We start from the raw sequence: 18,891 nt of genomic DNA on the forward strand, positions 1-18,891 counted from the left end.
TGGGAGCCCGAAGGAAGGTGAGCCTTGAGTGCCGAACTCTCGAGATATGTGCCAAAAGTAGTACCTTACTGACTTAGGGCCTTATTAGTTTTTTCATCAGGCAGGGAGATTCTCTTCATCACACTAAACATACAAAAACAGCACCTTCGCCTCAGCTTCGTGCCTGGATTCCCCAGGGACTGGGAAGACTTCCTGTTTCGGAAAGCGATGGGAATCTTCCAGAGGGGCTGCCTTCCCTCCTTGGCTGGTCTCCTTTTAGGAGGGCTCGTTATTGCTCCTTGCTCTGCTCTACTGTCACTTAAGAAAATACTGGATGTTAAATTAACTCCCTTGGGAACTGAACAAATTACGAACTCAAGGGCATGGACAGTTTGACTCCAAACTTACGGATCCCGAGAAGGGCCTCCAACAGGGGAGTCGTCCTTGTCATTTCTTTGTACTGCGGTACCACCTGACGGCACCGTGAGAGAGGAGCCCGCGGCGACAAGAGCTGCCATTTGACAACTTCGGTCATGCAGACAAGACACCTGTGCTCATGGCCGGAAAACGGAAAGGGGGGAAAGACAGCGGCTCCCTCCTTGGAGCTCAAGGATCCCTGGCTCCATGCTAAGTTTCTCTTACAGCTGTTTACAGACAAGACAGGCCAAGGCAGATGGCCACGGCTCGTGCAACATTTGCTCAGAGGAATAGGACCATTTTATTTCTGATAAGGGATGATGTGCTTTTGTGCCGGGTATTCATAATTCAATCCTTTAATATTAGGTCCATTAATCTCTTAAAATGAGTGACTTTTTGATTGTTTTAGCACAGTACCTAAGACGAAGGCTTTCCGTGGGCACCACTGGGCTCTGCCTCAGGCTCCACCCTCTGGGACCAGAGACCTATGTCCCTCACCGCTCATTGGGTGCCCTTGGCCGCACGCGGGGATAAACGCTGAGGTCCCACACAAAGCCTTACATTTCAGGAGGTTCTTAACAAATCTGGGAGTGGAAAACCACCTCATATGAAGTAGCCTTAGTCTTCATGCAATGTCAATATCCACTATGGCTATTTTTGCAAAATCGCAACACAATGTTAAAAGTCTCCATAACATCAAGGTTTCTTATGAGTTTCCGAGTCATTGGGATCATGGCTCTTTCTATTCATGCTCATATGTACTTATAGCATTCCTTCTACTTCCCCAATATTTCAGCCATTTGCTCCATTTATTCGATTAATTTGTACTGCGCCATGAACATGCTAAAATCTGGGGATGCAAAGATCAATAAGACTACTCTCTGCCCTCGAGAAGTTCAGCTGAATGGGAGAGATGCAAAAAGAATACATGACTCCAATAAAATGTAAAGGCTGCTATAATTAATATGTGTCTAGCCTGTTAGGGAAGCAAAGAAGAAGGGGCTAATAGTTCTTCCTGGGAGCCTTTCCCCTCCACCACCTTTCTCCCCTAAAAGGCCATAAGACTGAAGGAGAGTATAGATCTCTCATGTTATCTTATTAAATACAATTCTCAAATTCTCGGGGCTTCTGGGTGGCACAGTCGTTAAGCGTCTGCCTTCGGCTCAGAGCGTGATCCCAGAGTTCTGGGATCGAGCCCCACATCAGGCTCCTCCACTAGGAGCCTGCTTCTTCCTCTCCCACTCCCCCTGCTTGTGTTCCCTCTCTCACTGGCTGTCTCCGTCAAATAAATAAATAAAATCTTTAAAAAAAAAAAATCTCAAATTCTCAACCTAAATTAAAAGAAAAATCCATTTAAAAATTATTTTTTACTTATGCAACTATATTTGAGGATTCAGAGCCTCACATAAAAAATATAAAAATAAAAATAAAATTTAAAAAAAGTGCCCCAAGCATTTGGGGCAGGTAAGTAATAATAATTTGCTTTAACTTCCCAAAATCACTTTCAAAGGAAGGGGTTGTCTTGTGCTGTGATTCCTGTTGCTCAAATCAGAAACCATTTTGTTTGTCTCTCTGCCGATGTGGGAATTTACTCTTGCACATACCCTGGAGAGATGAAATATTTGTGATGTTTCTTATTAAGTTGTTGACTTGCTGCAGCTTTGAAAAATCTCTAACTGACATCGGCTAGAAACATCAGAGCTCTGCTCTTTTTATTACTATCTTGCCTCACAGTCCTGCATAGAAGTGGTAAGTCCATCGTCTCCAGCTGATTTGGGCAATTTGAAAGTTTGCAAATCCAAATTTATGTCACTCTCATTAAACGGGGCAGTCGAACAAAACAATCATCCCGTTTTGCTTCAAAATGAACTTTAAGAAAACTTTGCGAACAAGAAGATACGGCCTATCAGGTCATTCTCCTATCAAGGGATGTAGGATCGAAATTAAAAGGTGTGAAGGTAATATTACAATTAGGTCTTATTTGAGCCCTCAGGTTATGCGACCAAGGCTCACTGGAACATCCCTTGGGAGAAAGCATTTCATTTGCTGCTTGCTACTCTTTGTTCTAAAATGTATGCAACCAATATTCCTGGTATCAGCATCCTCTGAACTTACCACCTACCTACCTTTGCCAGTTCAATGTTCTTCCAAAAGTGGCAATCATGAATTGTTCTTAGTAATGAGCCTCATTCATTGAGTCCTTGAAACATGTGCAGCCTGAATGTAACCCAGCTGAGGTCGTGAATGTGGCTTGTCTGTCTTTGTGTCTCAAGCAAATGTTGATGGATGCAAAATACTACTGGAGAAGACACTTGACTGAGCAGACACTGCCGTCACAACTCTCTTGAAAGATCCACGCTGGGAAGACATACAGGTAAAAGGATTGCAAAAAAAACTGATTAAAAGGGGCACTGAAAATGATACTTTACAGGATCATTTCCAGTTCCGCCATATTGTTGCCATGGCAACTCGCAGGCGCCGGAGGCGTCAGATCCCATCCCAGCTCACACTCAAGCTCTGACTGCCTTTTTCTTATGCAGAAAATGGGCTTCATAGTTCAGCGAACCAAAGAGACATTTTGAAAGTCCCTCTTGAGTCTCCAAGTGTCTTGCAAATGGCTGTGCTGGAAGGATGCTGGTAGGAAAGGGGGAAATGGGTCATCTTGGGGAGGATTTGAGATGATATTATTGTCATAGTTATGTTTAGAAGGTTGTTCTAGGATCAGAACTGCCTTTTCTTCGGAATGGTGCAAATAAATAATGGACTTATTTTGTCCAAGAAATATATTCAGTGACGTAATGGGGTCTTGAATTGTTTCTTACAGACCATTTTTTTTTTCTTACCTGGATTAAAACCTCATTAGCATAAGAACCAGGTGTTCTGCTCTAGCTTTGCTGTAGACTCAGAACACGTTCCTTAATATTACTGCAGAATCATTATGAGCTCTTACACTCTTTGACTTCTCCTTAACTAGATTATCTTTCTTCTCCAAATTGTGCTTTTTTCTCCAAAATCAAGCTCAAAGGTGTAACTACCTATAAAAGGCTTTGTCAGTTCTGCGTAGCCCACAATGTATTTTTCTTCCTTGAATTCTCATTGATGACACACTCGTTGGGACAAGGCGGTGAAACATCTGATGGTGGGTTGTTCTGCTCTCTTCCTTGGTTTGCATTAAGTATCTGTAATGTGTCTTCTTCATAAAATTGTGAGGAAATCGAGGAAAGGGACTGAGTTTTCTAGGTCCACTGTCCCCTCACTCAGTGTTTGGTGAGTGCTCCAGCAGCTCGGGGCGGTGGGGAGACCACCAGCTTGATGATAGGCCACTCTGGGTTTTAATCCTGGTGGGGTTCATAAGTAGTTGTATGGTCGTGGTCAATGGATTTATTAACCTTCTCTGAACATGGATTTACTATCCTGGAAAAATCATTAAACCAACCCATCCATCAGTGTCTGAAATCTCTGTAGCAGGAGGGATAGAACAGATACTCAGGGAGCTGTGACCTGCTTGACAGCGAAGTTTAGATTCTGTTAGACAGGACCTTTAGTTTGGTTCATTTCAAACATTGCTCACAGCTGCATGTGACTTGCTGCTTCTACAGACTGTGTGTAAGGAATATTAGGATGCAGGAGAGCACCTACAACATCTCCTTGAGCTCCACAGCAACCCAGCAGGTGAGTGGGATGGAAGAGAAAACCAAGGTCTGGCAAGGTTGTGGGGTCACAAAGCTAGAAAGAAGCCACTCTCAGATTGTCTGGGCTCCAAATCCCCTCTGCTTCAAGATGGCGGAAGAGGAATGGGAGGTGAGTGTGAAATGGGTACAGAGTTTCAATTTGGCCAGATGAAAAGTTAGTTGTGGGGACGGAAGGTGGTGATGGTTGCGGGGCATCACGGGTATTGCTGAACTGTATACGTAAAAATGGTGAAGATGGCAAATTTTATATTACGTGTATTTTGTCACAATTTAAACATTTAGGTGTGCATCTAGAATGTCTAGAACACTCATAGTCTGTGCTCTATGTCAGCGATTTGCTACGTCTTTTTCCCTATTGTGATACTCATTCCTCTGAACTTACTGTAGAGCCGAGATTCTCTGAGACCCGGCTTCAGAGAAGGAATAGTTTTATAAAAATATTAGATTTAAATTCACTAGCCGAAAAGATCTCTTTCTTCATTTCTAAAACTTTGAGGGAATAAGCTAGAATGATACGAGAGGGTTGTCCTAGGCATTTGGCCTGGTTCCCAGAAACTTGGTCATTAAACCCTCTGAATGGCAAATCTTGAACAAGGAGCAGAATAGCCTCTGTATTTGAATTTGGAGAGGGATGAAACTCTTATAAAAGATGAAGGAATTCAACACAAGAAAAGGCTTTCCTTAGTTTCTCTTGATACAGGAAATATGGATTCCTACTCCTACCACTGATATGTAAAACTCTTTATATTACATTAAGAGCGTCCATATGTTACTGGATTACCAACGTCACCCAATAAACAAGAGTAATTCTCCATCCTTTAAAGATGAGTAAACTGAGGCTTAGCTCAACAAGTTTTCATTGAAGTTTTCCCTAGGCTCAAAAGCTAAGTGGCAGGGGCGCCTGGGTGGCTCAGTCGTTAAGCATCTGCCTTCGGCTCAGGGCGTGATCCCAAAGTCCTGGGATTGAGCCCCACATCGGGCTCCTACACTGGGAGCCTGCTTCTTCCTCTCCCACTCCCCCTGCTTGTGTTCCCTCTCTCGCTGGCTGTCTCTCTCTCTGTCAAATAAATAAATAAAATTAAAAAAAGAAAAAACACTCTTTAAAAAAAAAAAAAGCTAAGTGACAGAACCACCCTTGTGTATGGTTTAATTTCAAATCCCTTCACACTTCCTGGGACTTGGAAATGGTGCACAGATGTTGCAATTTCTAAAGCATGACCTCTGCCCTAGCAAATCCAAAGATAAGCATTCTTCTCTCTGCCAATGACATAGTTTTACTGTTACAAATTTTAAGTAACCTCCACAACAACTAAAGTTATGCTCTTTGAGGACAAACACAGTTCAGTACAAAATAGGCCAAATTTCAAGCTAATGACCCTCGGCAGATCTATACCACAGCTTAAGAGAAGTTAACAGAATCAATATAGTATTATTTTTAAAGATATTTACTGTCTCTATTATCTCCAAATGCATGCATTATAAAAGATGGTGCTGTGGGCTGAATTGTGTCTCCCCCAGACCAAATTCATATATGGAGCTCTAACCCCCAATACAACTGTATTTAGAGATGGGCCTTTTAGGAGGTAGTTAAGGTTAAATGACGTCATAAGGGTGGGGCCCTGATGAGATCGGAGGTGGCCTTATACCTGAGAGATACCTCTCAGGGCACCTGGGTGGCTCAGTCAACTCAGGTCATGATCTCAGGGTCCGGGGATGGAGCCACATGTCAGACTCTGCTCACTGGGGAGTCTGCTTCTCCCTCTCCCTCTCCTACTGTGCTCTCTCTCTCTCTCTCAAATAAATAAAATCTTTTAAAAAAGAGAGAGAGAGAGAGATCTCCCTCCCCCTCTCTCTCTTACTCTCACTCTCCCTCTCTCCCCCCCACAAGCAGGTGCCAAGAAAAGGCCATGCGGGCAGAGAGAAGATGGCTCTGCACTAACCAGGAGGAGGACCCTCACCAGAGCCTAACCACCCCTGTACCCTGATCTCAGACTTCAGTCTCCAGCACCCCACATGGGATTCCCCTGAAACACAGTGAGTCAAATCAAAGAGCTCTCACCCAAAGTTCCAGAAGAAAATAAACAAAATGAAACCTGAGGCATTTGCAAGATGAAAAGCATCAGAATAATCGAATAGGGTCTGCCTAAGAAGGAAAAAATTAACACAGGGGAAAATACGTGAAGAAATACCAATTGAAAATTTCCAGAATTAAAGAAACACATAGGGGCGCCTGGGTGGTTCAGTCGTTAAGCGTCTGCCTTCGGCTCAGGTCATGATCCCGGGGTCCGGGATCTAACCCTGTGTCAGGCTCCCTGCTCAGCGGGAAGGCTGCTTCTCCCTCCCCCACTCCCCTGCTTGTGCTCCCTCTCTCACTGTCTCTCTGTCAAATAAATGAATAAAATCTTTTTAAAAAATTAAAAAAAGAAACACAAAAGCTTCAAAATTAACGTGCGTAAAGCGCTAAACAGGAGAGATGAGAAAAATGAACTCAAAGTCAAGTACATTGTCATGACATTTCAGGACATCAAACACAGAAAGAAAAATTTAAAGCACCGTAAGAGGGAAAGCAGATCAACCACAGACGTATAAAGATGATATTGTTAAAAATCTTTCAATGGGAATATTGGACATAGACTAGGAATGGGGCGGTGTTTTCATTGGGTTGAACAAAAAAGAAGCTCTGAAGCTAGAATTTTATACCAGCTGAACTACCATTTAAATGTGACACTGAGATAAAGACATTCTCAGACCCCCAAGACCTTTCAGAGTCTACCAAACACTTTCTTGACACATTCTTGGAGGACGTGTTAGAGCAGAAGAGAAAAATAATGCTGGAGGAAGCGAGATAGCAGAAGTAAGACCAAGTCAGTGACCTCATGGACCTTATGTTTGCTTAAACGAGCACGAAAACCCCTCACCCCAACTTTATTCATCACGCTGCAGAACTATACTCAGGATGCCAACAAGGGAGAAGGTGAGACCCACAGAGGCTAGACTAAATAAAGACACATCTTTTGTAGGACAGAATATTGACGTGATAGCATTAATTGATAGCAAAACGTAAATATATGTATGGGTCATATTGAATTAGCATGAATTTCTTAACAAATGAAAGAGAACGGAACCCTAGAATCTTTGGAAAAATTATCGGAGATGCCAAAATTGACACAGGCAAGGATCAATAAAACAAATTGGATAGAATAATAATCATTAATGATGTGGGGCACCTGGGTTGCTCAGTGGGTTGAGGGACTGACTTTTGATTTGGGCTCAGGTCATGATCTTGGGGTCCTGGAATTGAGCCCCATGTCAGGCTCTTTGCTCTGCAGTGAGTCTGCTTGAGGAATCTCTGTCTCTCTCACTCTGCACTGCCCTCACCCTCTAATATAAATAAATCAATCTTTTAAAAAATCATTAATGATGTTGAAATAATAATTGAATCCTTTACACCCAGAAAGGCCCGGTTCCAGATAGGTTTAGGGATAAATTCTATCAAATTTATAAGAAGCAGATAAAAGTTATCCTTGTTTTATGCATGTTAATATTTTATATATATTTGTATAGAATATATGGAAATTTTACTTCATTCTTTGGACTTAACATCCATTTATCTTTCCTGGTTATAAGCCATAATTTAGAATTGTATATACTATTATACAAAATACATAAAATAGTACATATATTACATAAAATTATAATATATACATTATATATAATATATATTACATATATTACAATATGTAATACATATAATATGTAATATAATATGTAATATATAAATATAATATATATAATATATAAATTTTATAATATATAATTACAGATGTATGTAATTATATGCATAATACAACTAATATAATTAATAACATTGTTGTATATATTATCATAGAGAGAGAATTCTAGATTATGGCTTGCCACTAGGAAAAGAGAGTTAGGCGACTAAGTCCAGAAAATCAAACAGAAAAAAGAGCAGAAACATCAGAAGCTAGAATCCTGGAGAAGAGGATAAGCAAACTCAGGAATGCACCAGGGCGAGTGGTTTGAGGAAAGGGGGCTCTTCATGTGATTTATTCATGGAGAAAAGAGGCAGAGCTAAAATAAAAACAAAGCCCTTATTTGGGGCCTCAGAATTACCATTTGGGGAATGCAGAATTGGGCGGTAACCCCAACAGTCCCATTCCCTCCAGGAACGAGTCAAGGGTTTTGTGTTTTGTTTTGTTTTGTTTAAGATTTTATTTATTTATTTGTCAGAGGAAGAGTGGAGGGAGAGCACAAGCAGAGGGAGAAGCAGACTCCCTGCTGAGCAAGGAGCCCAACACAGGGCTCCATCCCAGGATCCTGGGATCATGACCTGAGCCGAAGGCACACACTTAACCGACTGAGCCACCCAGGGGTCCTGGTCAAGGGTTTTTAAAGACAAAAGGGAATGCTTGTAGGTGTCATTTACAGAGACTTTGAATGGTGATGGCTGCAGAAGGCTAATCTTGACCAAATATGATATAACTGGTTGCCGAGGCTGTCACTAGGCAGAGTCTCCTATCGTAGGCCACTTGCAGGTGTTTGGGCCAAGTCCTTGGAATATGGTTCCTCCCGTGAGGATGTACATAAGGCCCATCTCCTTCATGGCCTCTCCGTTCCATTGTAACTCCATATAGGACTCTCTTGCTAATGAAAATCACCCTTTGGGATGCCTGGGCAGGGTCCGGGGATCGAGCCTCACATCAGGCTCCTTGCTCAGCAGGGAGCCTGCTTCTCCCTCTGCCTGCTGCTGCCCCTGCTTGTGCTATGTCTTACTCTCTGACAAATAAATAAATAAAATCTTAAATCAAAAAAAGAAACATTGTTTGTAAAAAAAAATCACCCTTTTCCCTAGAGTTACCTCTTTTCCTCCTCTTCTTCTATCCAACAAACTAAACCTCACTTCTACTTAGAGTAACATCACTACTTTTGAGGAAGCATCATAAAAAAAGAACAGGAAAAAATATTCCCATGCATTACAACTTCTAAGCATAGTAGGATTTTAATTAAATTCCTACACTGGGCCTTCTTGGTTTATGATGGGAAGAAATAATTAACCTTAATGCCAGGTATTAGAAAGTCAACTCACTACACCTACATGTAACATTGGTGCAGAAAATTTCATGGTTTAGAGCCTTATTTTACTTCCTGCCTCTTTATCTAGTAGCTATTATTACCTAGGAAAGAAAGAATGAAACAAAAAGAAAAGAAAAAAGCCTCAGACTCCATCTTGTTATGTACATCAACAAAAAAGGCTTTGTTTGCAACTTTCTCGAGAACGTGGTAAAATGTCTCCAACTTTCCCAGAAAAATGCATGAGATTCCTTTGCCAATTTTTCAAAACTGAAAACAGCTTAACAACAACAAAAGTCCCTCCAACAACCATTAAGATGTTCTTTAAGGTCATTAATACAGTGTTGCTCTTTTCTCTGCCTTACACTTCTGAAATCGACATAGAGAACACTTTCCTGTATTTTTTTCTTTTCATGTACCAAGCTAAATTTTCAAAGGGTGCCATCCTTTGGTCTGATTTTGAAATACCCATGGACTTCCAATTCCAGAATGCTTCTAGAAGCTTACTATTCAGCGGCGCTGCATGAATAAATCCTTGCTTTCTATTTCCAACCACCTGGGTGGCATCAAATGTCTCCATCTTCCGAGAATCTGACCCAAGCTTTTTGGCAGGCCCTGGCTGGAAGCGCGTTCCAACAGATGAGGATTGCAAAAGTGTAATGCCTTGTAGATTTAGAGGCAGCTTTTAAGTGTCAACATATGTGATACAAATGCACTTAGTCTCTGCACTGGGGACAGGTTGCTGCCCCGTAGTGCTCTTTCCTGCCCAAGGAACCCAAAGTCCCAAGTCATGTGCTTTCCAGCCTCTCATACATATTCAAAATGGCATCAACCTCGAAATCGGAAGCTAATACCAACCCAAAATGCTGTCATTCCACTTACTTATTTGAGTCACTACATCATGGATCATGTCAACTTTTAAAGTCCTATCTTACTCTTCTGAGTGCAATGCACAAATCCTTAGCAGCGTATGTCAGCTGCAATCAAGACAAGATAGTTTTGTCAAAGTAACCTTCCTGATGATAACAATTATGAAATTTGGAGGTCGGGGTGGGGGCTATTCAAAGGCAGTGGAGGACAACTACAGCATACAAAAACTGGATTGGCTGTGACTCTTGAAAGAAGGGGTGCACATTAGACATGCTCCATATTTATCCAGCTTTTCCCCTAAGGGAAATATTTTCCAATTCTGGGAATAGAGCCTAAGCAGAAAGTTAACAGTCATACTGAATTTAGGAGACAGAGTTCAGGATTCATGGCTCCGATAAGTGACTGGAAATTAATCCTGGACAGGAAGGAACCACAAAGCGTGAACCTCCAATTCTACACACCAATGATCCTGAAATCGTTGGTGTATAGCTCAACGGCTGTGTAGACTGGCCCTCCAAGAAATCTAGTGGGAAGCAGCAGAGGCAGACTGAATTACTAATGGATTTCAGCAGCTACGCTATCCTTGCAAAGTCTGATGAGTCAGAGGGGTTTGGAAACACCTCTATTTGTGAATTAGTGGACTCACAGACAAGTCATCAGAAAATATTCAAACTAAAGCACAAAAAGAGAAGAAGAAAGGAAAGATGGAACAGAGCCCAAGAAATACATGCGATGTAGTCAACTGGTTTACCATATATATAACAGCAATTCCCAGAATCCAAGGAGAGACTGAATGGGGCAGAAACAGTACTTGGATGAAGACAGAGAATTCTCCCAACCCGACTCAAGTATTAGGCTATGGATTCAAGACCCTCAATGAAGCCAAAGCAGCACAAACACCATTAAAACACATCTAAGTCATGACAGACATTTGAATTAAGTTCTTTATTTTATTACTATGAAAGCAACTGTGAACTTTCTCTTACACACGTATTTCTACACAGGTAAGAGTTTTTCCTCATGGGGACAAGATAGAATGTTTGGTCAACAGTGCTGGAGAAATTGTCTGGAACCAGATTCATTCCAAAAATTGTTGAGAAAGTAAAAATAGACCTCCACCTTCTATTTTTCAGAATAAAAAAACCCATGGGGCGCCTGGGTGGCCAGTCGGTTAAGCGTCTCCCTTCAGCTCAGGTCATGATCCCAGGGACCTGGGATCGAGCCCCACATGGGGCTCCCCGCTCAGCAGGGAGTCTGCTTCCTCTCCCTCTGCCCCTGCCCCTACCCCTGCTCTGCTCTCTCACTCACTCTCTCTCAAATAAATAAATAAAAATCTTTTAAAAAAAAAAGAAAAGAATAAAAACCCCAGATGCTTTACAAAGCTAGACACACACATACACACACACACACACACACACACATACAACCCAGAAATGATAAGTCTATTTGAAGAAAATGCAGCATTTTGACCATGTTCCCAACATAGCTGTTCCTTCTACCCAAGAGTCTCAATACAGGCGGACTAAGGCTTCAGCAAAAGGTACAGGAGAGGCTCCCTGACCATCAATGCTTAACCCCTCCTGATCTCAACCAGTAGTTCTTCGGATGGGTCACACGCTTCTTTTTTCTTTTTTTTTTTGGAAGCCATGAAGAGGAGACTAAATGCAGGTCAGTGCTAAATGCATTAAGTGCACCATTAATCCCAAGAATACTCGATGAGAAGACAACCAGTCATACTCTGGGAGTCAGAGCCAACCTAAGATAACCACTCTGCTGGGCTCTCGATTCCTTCATTATACAATTTGGTTCGTTTCTTTTTACGTGATGAGGATCAGAAGGCCCTAAAGCTCTCAAAGATCCAAGACAACATCATCACCTGGTGAATATTTGTTCAACTGCTGAATTAAACACTAAGTCAAATACGTTCACATAACAACTGAGATGCAAATGGATAAAATATCTAATTTGCTTTAGAAAGTTAATTTCTCTCCCTTCCTCAGCTCCCACTTTACAAAGCACTAGTATGTACAGTCGAGGAGGAAGACCTTCCTCTGCCCTGTGGTCCTTCTATCTGGACTTAGGATCAAACCAACATGAAGCAGGTAAGCAGGAGAAAATCAAATGTAATGGGCATATGTGCGGGGAATCCACACAGACTCGAAATTCCAAAGGCATCGAGGCAACAAGAAGCTTTTAGGAGCTAAGGAGAGGGGTAGGGTCTGAGGATACAAAGGGGAGGTAGGCCATTAACAGGAAGGAGAAAGGAGATGTTTGGAAAAACAGGGTTGCCCTATTATGCCCAATAAGTTTGTTAGGTAAAGGGGAGTCTCGGTTAATGGGACAGGCTTTCCTTTCTGATGCAAATTTCGGCAGTTGAGGGGGAGACAGAGAGCTTTTCCTGCATCTGCTGGGTTTTGATTACTTTTAACTCGAAATTATCTTTATGCCCAAGGGGTCCACTTGCGCAGTTTGCCCTTGGCCCCTACAGGCATTTGTCAGAATATAGGTGACAAAAAGTCTGAAATCACACCAGAAGGAAATCGTATTACATCTTACGTTGGCAAAAGTCGGGTCCCTGGTCTCAAATCCCTGTTCTAGCTCTTCCCAGTTGCATATATGGTGATAATAATAGTCCCTACTTCCACGGTTTGGTTAACATAGATTAACATATACCTGGTTAGTACGGTGCTTGACATGTGGTTGGTTTTCAGTAGATACTAGGTTGGGATTATCACAATAAGAGCAAAAAATAAAATAAGACGAGTCAAGAAAAAGCAGTGTGGGTGCTGGGTGCTCCTGGGGACTCTGTTGGTCACACATTTTTTTCTCTAAAGGGTCAGATCGTGAATATTTTAGGCTTCGCAGGCTACATATGGTCTCCGTTGCATATTCTTTTTTTTTCTCTACAATTCTTTAAAAATATAAAAATCACTCCTAGCTCATGGGCTATCCAAAAACAAGTCAGATCTAGCATGGGCCAAGACAGAATCTTCACTGTGATAGTTACCAGAAGGAAGTTAATCACTGTAATAACCAAACTGGTTAAGATCCCTTTGTGACCCAGGTGGCCATTGTACACACTCTACCCAGTATACCCAGTCTTGTCTCATTCACAAATATATGAAGATGAACTAGGGTTGCTGGAGGGGAGGTGGGTGGGGGGATGGGGTGATTGGGGGATGGGCATTAAGGAGGGCACTGGGTGGAATGAGCACTGAGTGTTATACGCAACTGATGAATCACTAAATTCTACCCCTGAAACTATATATGTTAACTGAACTGACTTTAAATTAAAAATTAAAAAAAAAAAAAACACCAAGGCCCATTAAAAAAAAAAAAAAAAGATGAACTGTATGAAATTGCCAGTTCGGTAGGTCAAGAAGTTGAATATTGGTGATTGCACGTGGCCGGACCTAATAGTAAAGCCATGTGACCTGACACCTGGATTCCTCATTGTCTTAATATTTCCCCTTTCTGTCTGCAGCTGTAGCATGAAAATAAATTGTCTTGATGGAAAAACAAAGCCTATCAAACTTCATGTTTTGCATATCGGAAACAAAAGGCATAATAGTTCCGGTTTGGGTAAGTTGGGGTTTTTTTGTTTTGTTGTATTCACTTTGCAGCCAACTGTCTTCACAAAACGCAGTCATTTCCTCCACCTCACTTTCCAGATTCTTCCCTGATGGCTTCTTCTCCTGATTTAGGATTTACCAGTTTCTTACCCTTATTCCACCATCTCCTTTCTAGCTTGCTTGCGTTTATTTTTTCTACCCTGAAGGGATTACACAGCCTTCCTACACAGCCTTCCAAGTCGCCTGGCGGGAAGAAGAATGGTTTTTTTTCTCGTAAACAATAAGGAAAGGGAGAGAGTAGGTGGGAGTTCTAGAAACAAACATGAGCGTGGGGCCTCCAAGGGTTTTCTATGCCCGAACCGCACAGCGAGAACATCTGGTGCTGTGTGCAGCTGTAAAAAGAGCTGTTTTTTAAAAAAAATAAATAAACAAAGCTCTACTATTTAAAGGGGGACACGGTGGTTTTTGTTATTTCAAAGTTACAAGTGCTCCCTCTTGTGTCAACCTTTAGCATTTGTGCTGTCTTTGGGCCACCCTGCACATCCAAGAACAAGTCCTCAATTTAAATAGTAAAATGATGCAGAATTAAGTTCTTCACCCGTGGAAGCTTGAATTATGGAAGCCGTGGGAAAGAATACTGGAACATACTGGAACATTCCTGGGGTAGTGGCAGCCCGTACTAAACGGAATGTCCCCCGGTTGGCAGTGGAGGCTGTGGTTCTGTGCTATTTGGACGGCCTGGCCACCTTTTGCAAACATGGGCCAGTTTCCTAGTGGTTAATCTCTAGCTCTGATGGTTTCCAATGATTCCTCGCGCATTGAGTCACGCTTCTTTGATGGCTTGTTTGCAAAGCCCTGAAATTTCCCATTCAAACAACCCGATGCCGGCCCACTGGCTCTGTGACCCCCAACCCAAATCCACCCAAAGACAAGTGCCTGAGAACAAACTGCTCATGTTTCTGCTTCCTGTTGCGTTTTTCACTTGAATCTTTTTTTTTTTTTTTTTAATGCCAAGGAGGCTTTTTACTTCCAAGACTTTCCCAAGCACATTGGTGGGGTCTTCCTTGTTTAGCTAAGCACTGCAAATTTTCAACATTAGGATCTCATCTGGAAGTCAGATGACTTATTAGGTGGAGCCCAGGGCTCTGGCTTTCTGGTCAATCTGAGTGATTTGGGAAAAAGAAACAGGGAATTATTATGATGGTTGGTACATTTTTTTTTTAAACATATTCTCACTGGGATGCTCTGACCCTTTTTGCAGCAAGAATCTATAATGACCCACATGGCACTCAAGAAATACTCAGGAGAAAAAATTTCCATCTGAGGGAGGAAGAAGCCTTGGAAATCACTAAATTCTACCCCCTTGGGGCATGGACATACACTTGTCTTCTAAAAAATAAATCAATAACGCCCAGAGGAAGAAAAGTTTTATTTTTTTAAAAAGCACTCAAAAATTTAATATGTCTGACTGTGAAAGGAGAGTTCTGGAAGTTACTTATATGCCTTCTTTTTAAAAACTTTTAGATTAAAAAAATGAACTTTTAATCCAATCACTTGTTCTTAAATTTGTGAATACTATTTTGATACACTCTTTACTCCAGTCATCACTCTCAGAAACCCTGAGATAAGTCAAGATTACCAAAAGGACACTTTATTTCCAGAAGTAACCCCAGAATTAAATTTCTTCCTTAGGCCTGGAATTTGAAGGCTGGCTTTGAATTCATCTTGGGATCGAGCATTCATTAGTCAATTACTGTAGACTAGAACAATAACCCTACCTGCAACAGAACTCACAAAAAGGTCATGGCTCTGGGGACCTACAAGTGTCACCTGATGTTTATGGTTTGGTTGAACAGTGGTAAAGACACCAAAACGCGGTTTTGCCAGCAAGCGTGATCTCACATCCACGGGACTAAACCCAGAGAGTAGTTGTCTTTCTAACTTTGGTGTATTATGTTTTCCTTGGTGTGACTATTGTAGGTAAAGTCTAGGAGGCAGAAAGATGAAACATGATAGATAGCCCATGTTTACAGCACAAAATCTTGGACCCCAAGCCCAAGAATCGGTATGTAGAGGACCTAATATGTACATTGTCAAAATTTTGTCACCTCTGGTTTATGAGAGCAAAGAAAGACAGCAGAAAGTAATGGCTGAAATTCTGATTTTCGTTCAGATTGATCAAGATTTATCCTAAGGATTTATCGAGATTTATCTCGTGGTCTATGGAACCACCAAATAAAAGGGAAATGCAGAATCCTCCAAATCTCTTATTCACAAACGAAGGCCTTCTGCTCACAATGTTGATGAAAATAACAATACGAAATTAGCCACTTACTAACCCAGTATATGAGAAAAGCATTTTTCTTGCTTCTTGGTCTTACTTGGATTCTGATTGTTCCAAATGCTGTCTATGTAAGTTTAGGTAGATGAGGCACTGGATGTTTGAGTGTCTTTCTCTCTGCTTTGACCTGTACACCATCTGCTTTTCTGCTCTTTCTCCATCTGACTTCGTGAGAAAAATGTGAACAACGTCTGTAAACTATAAAATCCTCTGCATGGCTGGGCTCCATTACTCGTTCTCTCACTCACTCTGCCTCTCGATGCATGGCCATCACGCGTGCTTTTCTTGCTGATATGACTCTATTCTCCCCCCCACCCCACCCCCATCTCTCATTACCTAATCATCTGCTACGGATCTTGGAGTGATATTAACATTTTTGTTTTGAAATGAGGGAGAAAGGATAGAAAAAAGTCAGAAGCTGTTGGCTTTCCTCTTGCTTCACAGAACATTTAGTATTGTTTGATGCCTCATTTGAGTCCCAAATATATGCGTCACAAATAACAAATGAAATGCCTTACTTATCATGTGAGGACTAGCTCAAGAAACTGCCCAGCATCTATGAATGATTGCACTTTCTTTGTATCTTGTCACAAAGATCTCTAAGTCAGGCTTAGAACTTAATAGTTGGGACACTACTTCTTCTAGCTTGGACGTTTTAGGTAAATGTGATGTTTGGTATTAGTTGCTGATTTCATGCAGCTGTTGATACAGTTTTAGACTTTAGAGGTAAATAGCCAAAAAGTATTTCCTCTCATTTCTTCGTTATCCACTTTGCAGTCTAGGGTCCCGGGGCCCATGTGCTAGTGTTCTCTAAGCTGATGTCTCTTTTGAGCCACAGGATTCCCAGGACATAGGGAGTTTCAAAATGAAAGGCACACCGACCCATCTTTCCTGACTCAATCCACAGTGCGTGGCCCCATCTGTGCTATATGATGGCTCACTGTGGCTGACACCATAGTCGCATTTCCAGTCTGTAGCCCTTCACACTTAGTCTCCTCTTTGAATATGAACTCTGCCAGTCATTTATCCTTTCCTTTCATAAGCTTTAAAATCTTGAAACCCAGATGCAAGACTGAACTAGAATTTTCCCCGGCTATTAACACAGACCTTTTCATGTCACCACTGAGCTGCCAGGGGCAGAGGGGAGGGCTGGTGGGAACTGGTGGGAACTTGTCACTATCCATAGTCCTTTGCATTCCCATGTCTGTCCAGCCTTGATCTCCTCATGTACAATATATGGTTGATAAGAGTACCTACTTTATAATTGAATCACAACGATTGAGATGACGACCAGAAAGCCTAATTCGAACATATATTTGCATCCTGATAAGAAGTCAGTAAATGTTAACGAAAGCATCACCACCATCAGTGGCACCCAACTCTGAAGAAGAGTTCATGGCAATTCGTGGACACTCAAAGCTTTGACTATGAAGCCATCATTTCTACTGACATACTGTCACAGACATCACTGTTTGTTGACTGCCTCAAATATATTTTTTCATTGTCAGGTGCTCGTAGCTTGCTTTGATTTAATTTAATATATCTATTTCAGTCAAGAGGAGGAAATAGAAAAAAGGAAGGAAAGCCTTTCAAGTTGTATGTAATAAAGTAGACAAGCTCTAAAATTTAAACTTTAGCACCATGTGGCTTTAAAATAGTGAATCGTAGCACAGAATATAAAATTCTAGAGCATGAAGAGAAACTTACATGAAGAAAACATGACCGTCTCTGATTTGAATGTTATAAAATAACGGCAGTCAAGATTAAAGATCGAATATGATCAGTGAAGAATAGATTTGGACTCTATCTTTCAGACAGTCTGGAAAGGAGATTTTGGTGCTGTTAAGTTCAGGGGGTGTGGGGTGGGGGAGAAATGCTGGTAGGTACAGTGAAAATTCGCTTCATTTCAGCTAGTATGGGTCTGTGCCTGCATTTTTATCTGTGAGTATCCTATTTCCAAAAGAATGTGTTCCATTCTCCCAACACGTTTGTTTTTCAAATCACCTCCCTTGTTGGGGTGGGGGCTGGGGATGAATATATATTTTTGTCCAACTTGCTATTATGTTTGTACTCAATTGGGGAAGAACAGAACTATTATTCCTGCTATTCCAAGCATCAAATGGTGGGATGACCTCCATCGTGTTCTCGCGCCAGGACCCAGTGTCTTACGGTACCTTGAATAAAGATAATGACTATGTATTTCATAGCAGGGGTTTCTTGAAGCTCTAATTCTGTGCTTTCCACCAGGAATTCAGAACTAGTCAGAATCAGTTCCACTCAGATGTTTACTATGCTTAAACTACTTGCAAGGAGCAAGTAAGTGAGCGAGATAAATAGAGTGGAAAAAAGTTTTCACACCAAAGGGACAAGTTCTTAGAGTGGTAAGGACTTCCTTTACTTTATGTGAAAAAAAAACAATCCCTGGCTCCTCATTCTGTTATCCCCTTTCTACCCAGTGTTTAAAGCCATTGCACTCACAGGATGGTCACATGACCCTGGCCATCAGTATCTTGGAGACTGTCTTACGGTGGTATGCTCTGGTCCCCTCGGCGCTGCTGGACACTGGTACACGATGAGACACAAACACAGCATGAGCTGGATTTGTGCCAAGGGAACAAGCGGTCCCTTCTCTAGGAAGCTTCCATCCTTAGAACTGACATTTGATCAAAGATGGGCAATCTTCATGACAGGGAAACCCAACTCCTATCACCCTGTGGGGTGACACAACATTCCATTCCAGTCTCTGCACACGGGCCAGGACAATGCTCTCTTGTTTCATAAGAAACACAGCAACTCAGAGCTACAAATAACCCCTTCACCTAGTCAAAGGATCTGTCTGTGTGGGACCTTTTCGCTTGAACCCAAGGTCAAGACGGACTCACATTTTAAATGCACTCCAGTGGCAATTTTTTGTTGGGAGAGATGGAGG

The 18,891-nt window shown here is 41.7% G+C and overlaps 1 long non-coding RNA gene across 2 annotated transcripts; it reads left to right on the plus strand.

Moving 5' to 3' along the window:
• Positions 1 to 2,072: 2,072 nt before the first annotated feature.
• Positions 2,073 to 15,169, plus strand: LOC130544710 (uncharacterized). Of its 2 annotated transcripts, XR_008961202.1 has the most exons (6): positions 2,073 to 2,145; positions 2,670 to 2,770; positions 2,937 to 6,122; positions 12,050 to 12,151; positions 13,534 to 13,631; positions 14,883 to 15,169. It is a non-coding gene; the product is annotated as an uncharacterized LOC130544710 (long non-coding RNA). The 2 variants fall into 2 exon arrangements; XR_008961201.1 differs by having other exon boundaries at positions 2,670 to 6,122.
• The last annotated feature ends 3,722 nt before the right edge of the window (positions 15,170 to 18,891 follow it).

The sequence above is a fragment of the Ursus arctos genome, unplaced genomic scaffold (assembly GCF_023065955.2).
Source record: "Ursus arctos isolate Adak ecotype North America unplaced genomic scaffold, UrsArc2.0 scaffold_24, whole genome shotgun sequence".
Lineage (NCBI taxonomy): Eukaryota > Metazoa > Chordata > Mammalia > Carnivora > Ursidae > Ursus > Ursus arctos.